Here is a 12,540-nt window from a genome sequence, read left to right as displayed (position 1 = left end):
AATTTTTAAATGATTTAATGTTGGTTATTTTACTCTTCCCCATTTCGCTCTTTTCTCGGGTAAATTTTTTTAGTTTCCTATTTATATACTTGATAGTTAAGGACATTTCCCCCTTATTCGCATGAATTTTTGTTTCTTGCATTTTACTAGCATCACAATACCATGTGATCAAAATGGAGTCTTACAATTTTATAACTCCAAAGTAACTCTCTTATCTTTCTCCTTTAACAATTTGTCTAGAAATATAAATTCTCCAAGTTTTTACCTAAGTTTATGGTGCATCGACATTGGGTGATTGATTCACCAATTTACTATAAGGAGGCACTCACGCTTTTTAGTTAGTAGCAGCACTCTTACCATGTACCTTAATAAATACCTCAGTGCATTATAGATTTTTCTAAGTGGTCATGATAATTTTTTATCAATAACGTAATATAAATCTCTTCCCTTTCATATGAGAAGAAAAACATGCCCAAAAGATATACGTAGTTTGAAACTAAAGAGAGTTTTTTTCATTAATTTTCTTAGCATGTACATGTGTTTATGCCAATAACACACTATATTAATTCAATATAACCACTTCCTCCCCTAAATGCGACCATTGGTGAAATTATGAGGTTATCACCTATTTCACGCACTTATATTTTTTTCCCGGGTGGCCAACATTACCCCGGGTACAACCTGTTTAACCATACACAGTCATGCCATAAGGAATTAGCTATGATTTTCTAATTCACATAAGGCTTTAACATAATATTCCTTCAACATCATATTTACTCTCTCCGTACGAACCTACTTGTTAGGCGGCAGCATATCGTAAAAAATTATAAGCATCCTGGCAAAGGTATATAGCATTGAAAGTGTAAAATTTACAATCCCTTTTTTATAGATATACATAAAAGAGAAATTTTGTGCTACTAAATTATATAAATAAATACTTAATTTTATGCTCGGAAATTCTCAATTGTCCTTTCGATCTGACTCATATTTCTGTAAAATTCACATATCGACATAGTCCCTAAATTACCAGCATCTAAATCCAAATAAAATGTGATGTGTGATAGTATTAATACTATCTGATTCAGCTATGGTTGGGATTAAGTATAATTGTTGTAAATCATTTTCTCTTTTATACATGCACACAAGATTTAGTAAACAAACTCGGTATAATATCAATTTGAGCATGCCTACAAACTAGAGTATGTAAAATGAGATGAAATTTGTAAACGAATCCGAAATCCATAATACGGCATGAACTAAATTTCATCTGCTCGAAATTCCTTCTTGGAAATTTTTCAGGACTAAGCATGTTCCTCGCAACCATTAGCGGTCTCTAACAACTTTCCCCGAGCAAGAATTTCTTGCCATAGAATCAATAACTTTTTATGTTTCAAGGTTTTTTTTGGTACATCGGGGGAATTTAATGGTGTTGAATCCATTTCCACCATAAAAAACACCATTGTCAAATTAAAAAAAGAAAAAGAAAAGAAGAGACAAAAACACAAATCATATTCCAGCATTTTTTAGTGGCATTTGAGAATGGTTCAAATTTGATTGGAAACCTATAGAAATTCAGCATAATTTTGATAAAATTTGTCATAATTTTTTGTAAATACAAATTACCCCTGTCAACCTTTAAGATTTTGGGTGCCCTGCTTATTTTTTTATGGTGTTGAATCTATTTCAACCCATAAAAAACACTATTAAAATACTACATAAATTTTTGGTTATCGTCATTATACTCCAAAATTTTTTAATAGCGCTGAATCTATTTTTTATCCATAAAAACACCATTCAAACACTTTAATTTTTTAACCATCCTAACGAATTTTTCCACCGAATTTTCCACCGATAAACAAAACAACACAAGTTTTAGTAACTCCATAAACATGCCTAATATTATGTCACTGAGTCAGCATGTGCGATAGTAGTTAATTAAATTTTTCAGAAGTTGGAGCAGTTCATTAAAATGTCTTGGAACTGGGAAAAGGAAGCGCAGCAAGGTAATATATGTCTTTTAATCTGCCAAGTGGCCCACATTATCTTTAGCCAGATTCTTTAGAAAGGCAGGGTCTTGAAAAAAATAAAAGCTAAATCACGGAAAGGTATCACATTACCCCTCAAATCAGACTTGCAGAATATTAGTTGTAGGTTAAGAAATCTCAATGAAACGAGACATGAAAGGGAAGGGCAAGAAGTCAACTCGATTGTGAGGTCTTAGACTTCGAGCTTAATAAACATTTTACATTTATTAAGACTGAACGTTAACATTCATCAAATATATTATGATTATATTTGCTATGGCAAGAAGTCAACTCGATTGTGAGGTCTTAATAGACGTTAACATTCATCAAATATATGATCATTATATTGGATATGGGCAGGTTATTTTATGTACGGAATCTATTAAATTTTACCACCGTCGAAATTTTCTTACTTCATGACCTAAATAAAATAAATAACCTAAATAAAATAAATAAGATAAAAAAAAATTGCAGCTATGAAAGTCAACTTTAATTCATGATTTATGTGTGAAATTTGCACAGTTCAAGCAACTACATTATTATCACTTATTATCATTTTGTTGGTTTTGAAGTAAATTGTCACCATTGCGGTTAAAATATGAGAAAAGTGAGTATAGAAAATGAATAACTGTCTAAGACTCTTGGTGTATATATATTGAGTTAGTGTAAATTAGTTATTACATTATTATCACTTTGTTGGTTTTGAAGTAAATTATCAGTATTGTTGTTAAAATATGAGAAAAGTGAGCATAGAAAATGAATAATTGTCTTAGACTCTTGGTATAAATGCATCTAGTTAATGTTAATTAGCTTCAATTCAATTCTAATTTTTGCATGTGATGTATACTTGGTTTTCATTAGTTAACTCTAGTGCTTACATGTGGTGTGCACTTAGCTTTAGTTAGTTAACTCTTGAGTGCTTACATGTAGTGTGCACTTGTCTTTAGTTAGTTAACTCTAGTGCTTGCATGTGGTGCATTTGCACATTAACAAAACATAAAGAAAACTTAGCTTAAGTTAGCTTTAAGTTATTGCATGTACAACTAAGCTTAACTTACTTTCTCTACGTATTGATTCTCAAATCAAGATCCAGTAATCAAATTCATTCTCAATTCCAATTTTTGCTCTAATAGTTTTACATAGACCATAAATAAATAAATATTTATGAATATAAATAAAATAAATAATAAAAATCTTGATGGGTGGAGGATCAAAGGTAACACGAGGTCATGGGAGCAACAAGGACATTTCCTTATGATAAGTTGTGAAACAAAAGGGTCTTGGAAAGGGTAATCTAGAGGCATTTCAAAGCGGATTTAGGCATATAACCTCTAGAGGATTGTCTCTTTTTATTTTTGGTGGTTTTATGGTATAGGAGATCGAGTCAATGGCATAAATGACATTGACTATGCACATGCATCCAATTTGTGCACGATCGATCACCTGGTACCTTTGTTTGAGATTATTACAGTTACAAGGTATGGCTCTCGGTGCACCTTTGTCGAAAATTATTAAGTACAATCTGGGATTTGGGGGCTGGAAATATCTACAGTTTTCTATGTATTTGGGCTACGCAGTGGTGTTTGTGGTGAATGACTCTGGCAGTGTGGTCTAGGCTCTCTCTATGTTTTGTTTATGTTTCACTACTCGGAGCGGTCTATTGGAGTGGGACACCATTTGTTCTTTAGTGGAGTGTGGTGAATTGGGCTATATTTTCCCCAAGTTCCCATTTTTTGTAATTTTTGTGTACAATGGAGTGAGTATTGGAAATTTGGTGTCAAGAGGGTTTCATGGAGGTGAAAAATTCAACCCTTGGGTAGCTGAGAAGACTACATTAGCTGAAGGGTGGTGGTGGAGTTGCAGATCTGAACTTGGAGTAATATTGTTAATTCTTCCATTTGGCATAGATGGCCTAGGGTTCCAGGGAGAGAGTCCTATGTATGTGCTTGAATGGGTTTTTTGGTTGGATGGCCTTGTGCACTTGCAATAATATTGAGGCAATGAGGTAGGTTTTGGGGAGGGATGAGGCCATGTGGCCAATAGGTAGCGCAGGGTGGATAAAGAAGAGTGGTGGTTGATGATGAGGTTGGAAGGGCAGAGGTTGATGAGGAGTTGGCTTGAGTGTGAGCCCCTTCACGAGGCTTTATGGACTAGCATCCTACTCTGGAAGCTTTAGAATATTAGATGATAAATATCATAGCAATTTTGGAGGAAATGCAACAACAAAGACATGATGACCATAATGAAGTCATTTCCTTCCTCAATGACTTACAACAAAAGTAGTGGAATATATTGGACCATTTGGGATATATCAAAAGAAGCTAACAACACATCGATTGCCTATACTACATAGAGAGGTATTTAGCTACTGTGGAGTTCCATACTCATGGTAATCGTCACCATCTAAATGCACTGAGGTCATGCACCTCACTTTCCTGGTGCTTCTTAATGGATACTAGTTGTCTTCTCATTCTCTCCCTCTTTTAGACCTCTTGTCATTAATTTTTTTGTTATTTTTTGAAGCTTAATAAATTGTTCTCATGTTTATCTCTGGTGACTAACAGATCTTATTGGAGTTAATGTGATTAAAGTGAGTCCAGGAAAACATTCACTATACAATCTTTTACGAGTTAATAAAAAAGGTTGATCCACACAAGAAGAAATAAATAATTAAAAATGTTTTTGAGAATTGTACTCAATATCATTTTTTAGGTTTCACATAATATTATATAAGAGGATTATATTTCAATTTTAAACTTTTAAATTTAAGATTATATTAATTACAAAATTTATTGATTGGATGCAGATTGATGTTCTTAAAATAAATACTAAATAAAAATATAAATGCTACGAAATATTAAGGTCAACGGATCATGTATGTTTGCAATTCTCATGGATGGAGCCACTACTTAAGTATCATCTTCTGCCTCTCAAATCCACAGCCAAATCGTCTCGACGGTACAAAAATTAACTGAGTGCCGCAAACAAGTAGAAATGGAAAACGAAATTTGCAGACAAGTAGAGATGAGGAATGCATATATTCCGACCTCGCATGGTACATAGCATTCTCTTTTTTTCGGTTTGGCGTTGGCGTTGATTTCTCAAGTGGGGACTCTGTGATTACATTTTCTTCATTTTAGCAATGGAAAGCTTATTGGAGTTTGGTAATGGTTCTTTTTGCAGATATATCGTCCCGCACCAGAAACGATGGAGATGAGGAACATATATCATCCAATGAGAACAAAGAAGATTTCGATGACCAGTCCCCGATCGAGCAGGTGGCTCTCACTGTGCCTACAACGGGCGATCAAACCATTCCTGTAAGGTCCTTGGTTACGGACGCGTTCGGGTGCCGGGGGAAGTCACCGTGCACGGGCGCACAGGTGGGCGCGGGCGCACGGGCGGGCGCGGGCTGCACGAACGGTGGGCGGGTCTGCACGACAGGCAGGCGAGGCTGCACGGCGGGCGGGCGAGGCTGCACGGCGGGCGGGTCTGCACGACGGGCGGGTCTGCACGACGGGCAGGTGAGCGCACACGGAGATGCGACGAAACTGTGCCCGACAAATGCGACGATAATGTAAACACATAAAACGACTAAGTATTAGAGCAAGGATTTATATGCGATGGAGAAAATACTTGAAACCGACCTGTAATATGGAGACATGTGTGGGCATATGAGAGCTCTTGTGGGGTCGGCCATGGGGCTACACACCCCCTTAACTCATACGTATGATGCACATAAGTGTATGGAGCATGAGGCTCATAAAGACCAATGGATCTCATTCACTTATGCGCATAAGAGAGGGGTAAAACTGCGCATGAGAGATAAGGACTACGCATACCTCATGCGTAGGTTATTCAAGGTGCAGTTTGGTATTCTTGTGCCGGGTGAGGTGAAGGCTAGTGTGCCGAGGTTCGTTTTGGATGTCGTTTTGTGTAGGACTTGACTAAGGGATCTTGGGTGGCTCGAGTGAGCACCTCCCTTCGTGCAAGGGTGCACATGTGTTGTAAAAGGCACGTGGCCTGTCTTTTGTAAAAATTGGTTAAGTGTGAGACTTGGTTCGACCAAGACACACTTGTTGTAAAATCTGATATTCTTGACATAATAAAATTGTCGGGCAGACTTTCTGGGACTTGCCCCTCCCTTTGTACTTGATTATTGTTGATGTTATCGGTTTATTGTTCATGGTTAATAATTGAGAATGGTCTCCATTAAAGTATAAAGGATAATGTTTCTACTTGGTTATAAAACACAAACTAAGTATGTTAATGTTGGAGTAGGCGTAGTCCACGGGTGTTAGTATTGTTAAAAAGAAAGCGCTCGGTGGTGCCGCACCTCGCTACAAGCGGTTGGAAGACTACCGCAGGTGTAGGGGCGTGACAGTTGGTATCAGAGCTCGGTTGGAGCTGGTGAGCAAAGGTTGCTCGTGACAGTGACAAGGGTACTTGCAGGTGAAGGAGACCGTTTCACACGAAGTGAGACAAGGGTCGGTTCAGGTTGCAGGTGAAGATGTCTATCTTACAGAAATTGGGCTATGCATCCTTCGAAGAATTCGAAGGGAGTCTACTTGAAGAGTCAGAAAGAGTAAAACAAGGATTTGTAGAATGGGGCAAAAGGTTGTTTGAAGCAAAGGATGCTCTTCGTGCCTTGGTTAAGGAAGGGATTTCTGATGAGAATAGAGAGGAAGCTCTTCGACTTGCAAGGGAAGTAGACTTGATTGAAGCAGAACTCAGGGAGCTCAAGATAAGACAAAAATTTAACCAAAAGGAGTGGGATTGCCTAGCTCTTGAGAGGCATCTCCTAGCCTTGAAGAGGAAGGTTGAAGCTGAGAAAGAGCTTCTTCAACCCGGTTGGGAAATAGAGCAAGGTGAAGTTGCAGATTGTGCCAACAAGGAAGAGGAAGTCGTGATAGAGGAAGATGTTGCAGGCATGACTATGATAGAGGATGAACTTGGAGATGATCAAGTTGAACCAGGATCGTGCAGTTTGTCAACATGTATGAATGAGGTCACTCACGTGGAGGAGCCTCATGATGATAAAGTAAGTGATGATACTTGTGTTTCATTTGGGCATTTGGAAGATGGACCATGTGCAGAGAAGGGCAAAGCCAGTTTGCCAAGGTAAGAGGACATCTTACCATGGATGACTATGATGGAACCTTGTATGGAAGAGCAAGGATTGTCAGTTGTTGGAAAGCTTGTTGGGGTTACTTGTGACCTTGTGATGAAAGGTGCAAGGACTCGGAACAAGGATGGAACTTGATGATCATTGTGGATGATTGGGTCATGCTTTAGCCTCTTTGGCTAAGTGCCCGGCATGACTCATCGACAGTTGAAGAGGGCACACACTTGTGATGTTTTGGGTGGACTTCTCATGGCAGAGACCAAGAGATAGTCTTGGTGGACACTTTGGTGGAGGAGCTATGATGGAAGGGACTCATGACATGATGATGAGATGGTTGGGTGACCGAGTTCACTAAACCGAAAGTTGAAGACTTGGATGGGATGGCTAGATGTTGTGATGTGTCTACTTGGTTGGACTACATGAGCAACTTAGTCATGGACATCAGGTTGGAGACTTGAAGACATGGAGCATGGCAGACCTATGCAAGGACATTCTGTGGAAGCACTTGTAGAGATGTCAAGGGACATCCAAAGAGGAGTGCTAGGGCAGGAATGTTATGCAGGAGGACTTGCTAGTGTGACATGGGGACTTGAGGATGGCACATTGCAAATGATGAAGAGAACTTCATGGACCTGAATGAGGCACATCAAGAGTTGATAAGATTGGAGACTTGAGGATGGCACATTGCAGATGATGAAGAGGACTTCATGGACCTGAATGGGGCACATCGAGAGTTGATAAGATTGGAGACTTGAGGATGGCACATTGCAGATGATGAAGGGGACTTCATGGACCTGAATGGGGCACATCGAGAGTCGGTTTGATGAGATGGTCTCTTCACGTTGAGGAGGCACACATATGGATGATGATGCAGGGATGGCTTGGCATCAAGCATCATGACATGTTGCAGATGAGATGGATGGAGTTTCCATGGACCTGAGCATGGATTATGGAGATACATACTTTGGTATGGGGAGCTTGGTGGCAGTGGTCACTAGGCCGAGACATAGTGGAGAAAGAGTCTCTACATATGTTGCAAGGATGTTTGCCTTGTGTAGAAAGGTCGACATCCTGGATGAATGATGATCTTGGTGGATGGCTACCGGGATGGTATGTTGTCGAGGACGACAGCGATTTCAGGTGGAGGAGGATGTAAGGTCCTTGGTTATGGACGCGTTCGGGCACCGGGCGAAGTCACCGTGCACGGGCGCGGGCGCACGGGCGGGCGCGGGCTGCACGACCGGTGGGCGGATCTGCGCGACAGGTGGGCGAGGCTGCACAGCGGGCGGGTGAGGCTACACGGCGGGCGGGTCTGCACGACGGGCGGGTGAGCGCACACGTTGATGCGACGAAACTGTGCCCGACAAATGCGACGATAATGTAAACACATAAAACGACTAAGTATTAGAGCAAGCATTTATATGCGATGGAGAAAATACTTGAAACCGACCTGTAATATGGTGACATGTGTGGGCATACGTGAGCTCTTGTGGGGTCGGCCATGGGGCTACACACCCCCTTAACTCATACGTATGATGCATATAAGTGTATGGAGCATGAGGCTCATAAAGACCAACGAATCTCATTCACTTATGCGCATAAGAGAGGGGTAAAACTGCGCATGAGAGATAAGGACTACGCATACCTCATGCGTAGGTTATTCAAGGTGCAGTTTGGTATTCTTGTGCCAGGTGAGGTGAAGGCTAGTGTGCCGGGGTTCGTTTTGGATGTCGTTTTGTGTAGGACTTGACTAAGGGATCTTGGGTGGCTCGGGTGAGCACCTCCCTTCCTGCAAGGGTGCACATGTGTTGTAAAAGGCAAGTGGCCTGTATTTTGTAAAAATTGGTTAAGTGTGAGACTTGGTTCGGCCAAGACACAGTTGTTGTAAAATCTGATATTCTTGACATAATAAAATTGTCGGGCAGACTTTCTGGGAGTTGCCCCTCCCTTTGTACTTGATTATTGTTGATGTTCTCGGTTTATTGTTCGTGGTTAATAATTGAGAATGGTCTTCATTAAAGTATAAAGGATAATGCTTCTACTTGGTTATAAAACACAAACTAAGTATGTTAATGTTGGAGTAGGCGTAGTCCACGGGTGTTAGTATTGTTAAAAAGAAAGCGCTCGGTGGTGCCGCACCTCGCTACAAGCGGTTGGAAGACTACCACAAGTGTAGGGGCGTGACAATTCCCGTCCTAACTTTCAGGATGTGGGTTCTCGGAATTTTGTCTTGCGTTATCCTGTCGTTTCAAAATCTGTTTTTTGCGTACAGAAGGGAACCCCTCTCCATTAGTTCAATCGCTGCTCAGATTGCAGTCCTCCCTCTTGGCCGGCTAATGGCAGCAACCATAACCAACAAAAAGTTCTTTGCAGGCAGCACATGGGAGTTCTCGTTGAATCCGGGACCATTTTATACAAAGGAGCATGTTCTCATCACAATCTTTGCCAATGCAGGGTCAGGAGGTGTATATGCAACTTACATTATCGATATTGTCAAAATTTTCTACCAGAGGAAGCTGACCTTTTTCGTTTCTTTACTCCTTGTCATGACAACAAAGGTTAGGTTTTGACCATTTCTGCCCGAAAGGTTTGTTAAATTCCCTGATGCTTGTTGTTGTCTGCAATATTTCTTAGTGTTTTAGATATGCAAATGTTGGGGTATGGATGGGTAGGGGTCTTCAGAAAATATCTAGTGGAATCTCCTACCATGTGGTGGCCTTCAACTTGTTGTTGTCTGCAATATTTCTTAGTGTTTTAGATATGCAGATGTTGGGGTATGGATGGGTAGGGGTCTTCAGAAAATATCTAGTGGAATCTCCTACCATGTGGTGGCCTTCAAACCTGGTTCAGGTTTCTTTGTTCAGGAAAGAAGTCTCATTTCATATGATTGGATGAATATATATATATATATGTGGGTGTTTTGAGATGTTTGATTAATGTAAACGTTCATTAACGTATGAACGAGAAGCGTTATTTTGTTTCAATTTTGTTTGTTGCAGAGCTCTTCACGACAAGGAGGAGAGGCCCAAAGGAGGCCTTACACGAAATCAGTTTTTCATGACAGTCCTTTCACGTAGTTTTGCCTATTATGTAATCCGCGGCTATCTATTTCCCATGGTGACATCCCTTTCATGGATCTGCTGGGCCTTTCCACACTCTGTTCTTGCACATCAATTGGGTTCAGGACTATATGGCCTTGGCATTGGCTGCCTAGGGATAGATTGGTCCACCATTTCTTCTTACCTGGGAAGCCCTCTTGCTACTCCCTGGTTTGCAATAGCCAACATGGCAGTCGGATTTGTGCTGGTAATGTATGTGATAACGCCGTTAACATATTGGTTCAACTTGTATGATGCAAAGACATTCCCAATCTTTTCTGACACCCTCTTCAACTCCACTGGCCAACCATACGACATCGCAGGAGTCGTTGATTCAAACTTCCATCTCGACCCCCAGGCTTATGAGAAGAATGGACCAATACATCTTACCACATTTTTTGCTTTTACGTATGGCGTTTGGTTCGCTGCATTAAGTGCGACACTGGTTCACGTCCTCCTGTTTCATGGAAAGTATGTTATCAATCCCTAAATTCATCAGAATTCCATCGATGCAAAAATATTCAGAATGACAATAATGGGTTATAATTTGTTGCAGGGATATTTGGAGGCTTAGCCTGTCTGCTTTCAGAGTTCGGAAATTGGATGTGCACACCAGACTAATGAGAAAGTACAAGCAAGTGCCAGAATTATGGTTCACTGGAATTCTCGTCGGCACTATAGCTTTAGCGATTTTTACATGCGAATATTACAGTGAACAGCTTCAATTGCCATGGTGGGGAGTAATACTGGCATGTGGCATTGCCCTTTCCTTCACATTACCCACTGGTGTTATCACTGCAACTACAAATCAGGTAGGTCTATGCGTCATTCATGCAAATTGACTTTTGTTTCGTCAAGCAAAACCATCTCGAGCATACTATATCATCAATCTTGCGTCAAACTAAATCTTGGATTGCGTTGGGCATGGTAGACGCCGGGTCTGAACACCATCACGGAGTATATCATAGGTTATGTTTATCCAGGCAGACCAGTTGCAAACGTTTGCTTCAAAACGTATGGATATATAAGCATGGGACAAGCCTTGTCATTCTTGGGGGACTTTAAGCTAGGTCATTACATGAAAATCCCTCCGAGAGCAATGTTCTCGGTACAGGTATTTAACATGGAATCTATTTAATGTTGCACCAAGCATACCTTGGCAGGGCACAGAGTTGAAGTTTCATCAATCTAAAATAGAATTTTCGAAAATTCGATCAAATTTATATTATTAGAAGATTAACTAAAAATCTATGTTTACTACAAGTTTACAGCCATTATTTCTTTCTTGTAACTTTTACTTCAATTTGCGTGCTGGAAATGATTTATAATCCTTGTTGCAAATTGTGGGCACAGTTATTTCAGGGACTGTGTACTTAAGCACAGCGTGGTGGATCTTGCATTCCATTCCCAATATCTGCGACACTGCTATATTGCCGTCTGACAGCCCATGGACTTGTCCAAGCGATCACGTCTTCTACTCCGCTTCTGTAATATGGGGATTAATTGGGCCCAGGAGGATTTTTGGAAATCTTGGCGAATATGGAGCAGTCAACTGGTTTTTCTTAGTAGGAGCAATAGCTCCAGTCTTAGTATGGTTGTTTCACAAGGCATACCCTAAGAAACAATGGATCAGGCTGATCAATATCCCGATTCTCATTGGAGCCACAGGGATGATGCCCCCTGCTACAGCAGTCAATTATACAAGCTGGATACTCATGGGATTCATTTTCAGCTTTGTACTCTATAGATATAAGAAAGACTGGTGCAAGCGTCATCACAATTATGTGATGTCTGCAGGATTGGACGCAGGATTGGCGTTCATGGGAGTCCTTCTCTACTTCTGCTTGGGATATGAAAATATTTCATTGAATTGGTGGGGGAGCAAACATAGACGGTTGCTCCCTCGCACAGTCTCCCGCAGCAGAAGGCTGCCCATAGCCGAGGCTTTCCAGGAACTGATTTTTCCGTCGGGTGGCAGATGTTGCTTTGTAATCAGATGTTCTGTTTTGATATCAGATGTTCTGTTTTGATAGTTCCTGTTCACTAGAAGGGGTTAGCCCATTTCTTTTCTTTATTTCAGTCTGTGCATTGGAAGAAGTGACATTACGTTACAAAATGGAATTGTATCTTATGATAATTAGATTTTTACGCCATAGAGGCTTATTGTTTTATAATTTAATATATATATAAAAGTTTAGTTAAAAGAAGTTATGGTTAATATTATTAAAAATGAAACGTCGAATTCGGTAAAGCGTGTTTATTTTATATTTTAAAGGAAGTCAATTTTATTAGA

General features: G+C 40.2%; 1 pseudogene; it reads left to right on the top strand.

Annotated features, from left to right (window-relative positions):
• The first annotated feature begins 5,018 nt into the window (after positions 1-5,018).
• Positions 5,019-12,185, top strand: LOC149194984 (oligopeptide transporter 7-like; annotated as a pseudogene).
• Positions 12,186-12,540: the final 355 nt, after the last annotated feature.

This window comes from Pinus tabuliformis, chromosome 2_2 (genome assembly GCF_031772625.1).
Source record: "Pinus tabuliformis cultivar Carrire ecotype Pingquan chromosome 2_2, CPIR1, whole genome shotgun sequence".
Taxonomy (NCBI): Eukaryota; Viridiplantae; Streptophyta; class Pinopsida; order Pinales; family Pinaceae; genus Pinus; species Pinus tabuliformis.
The sequence above is the reverse complement of the archived record's forward strand: the minus strand, read 5'-3'. Positions and strand labels throughout refer to the sequence as shown.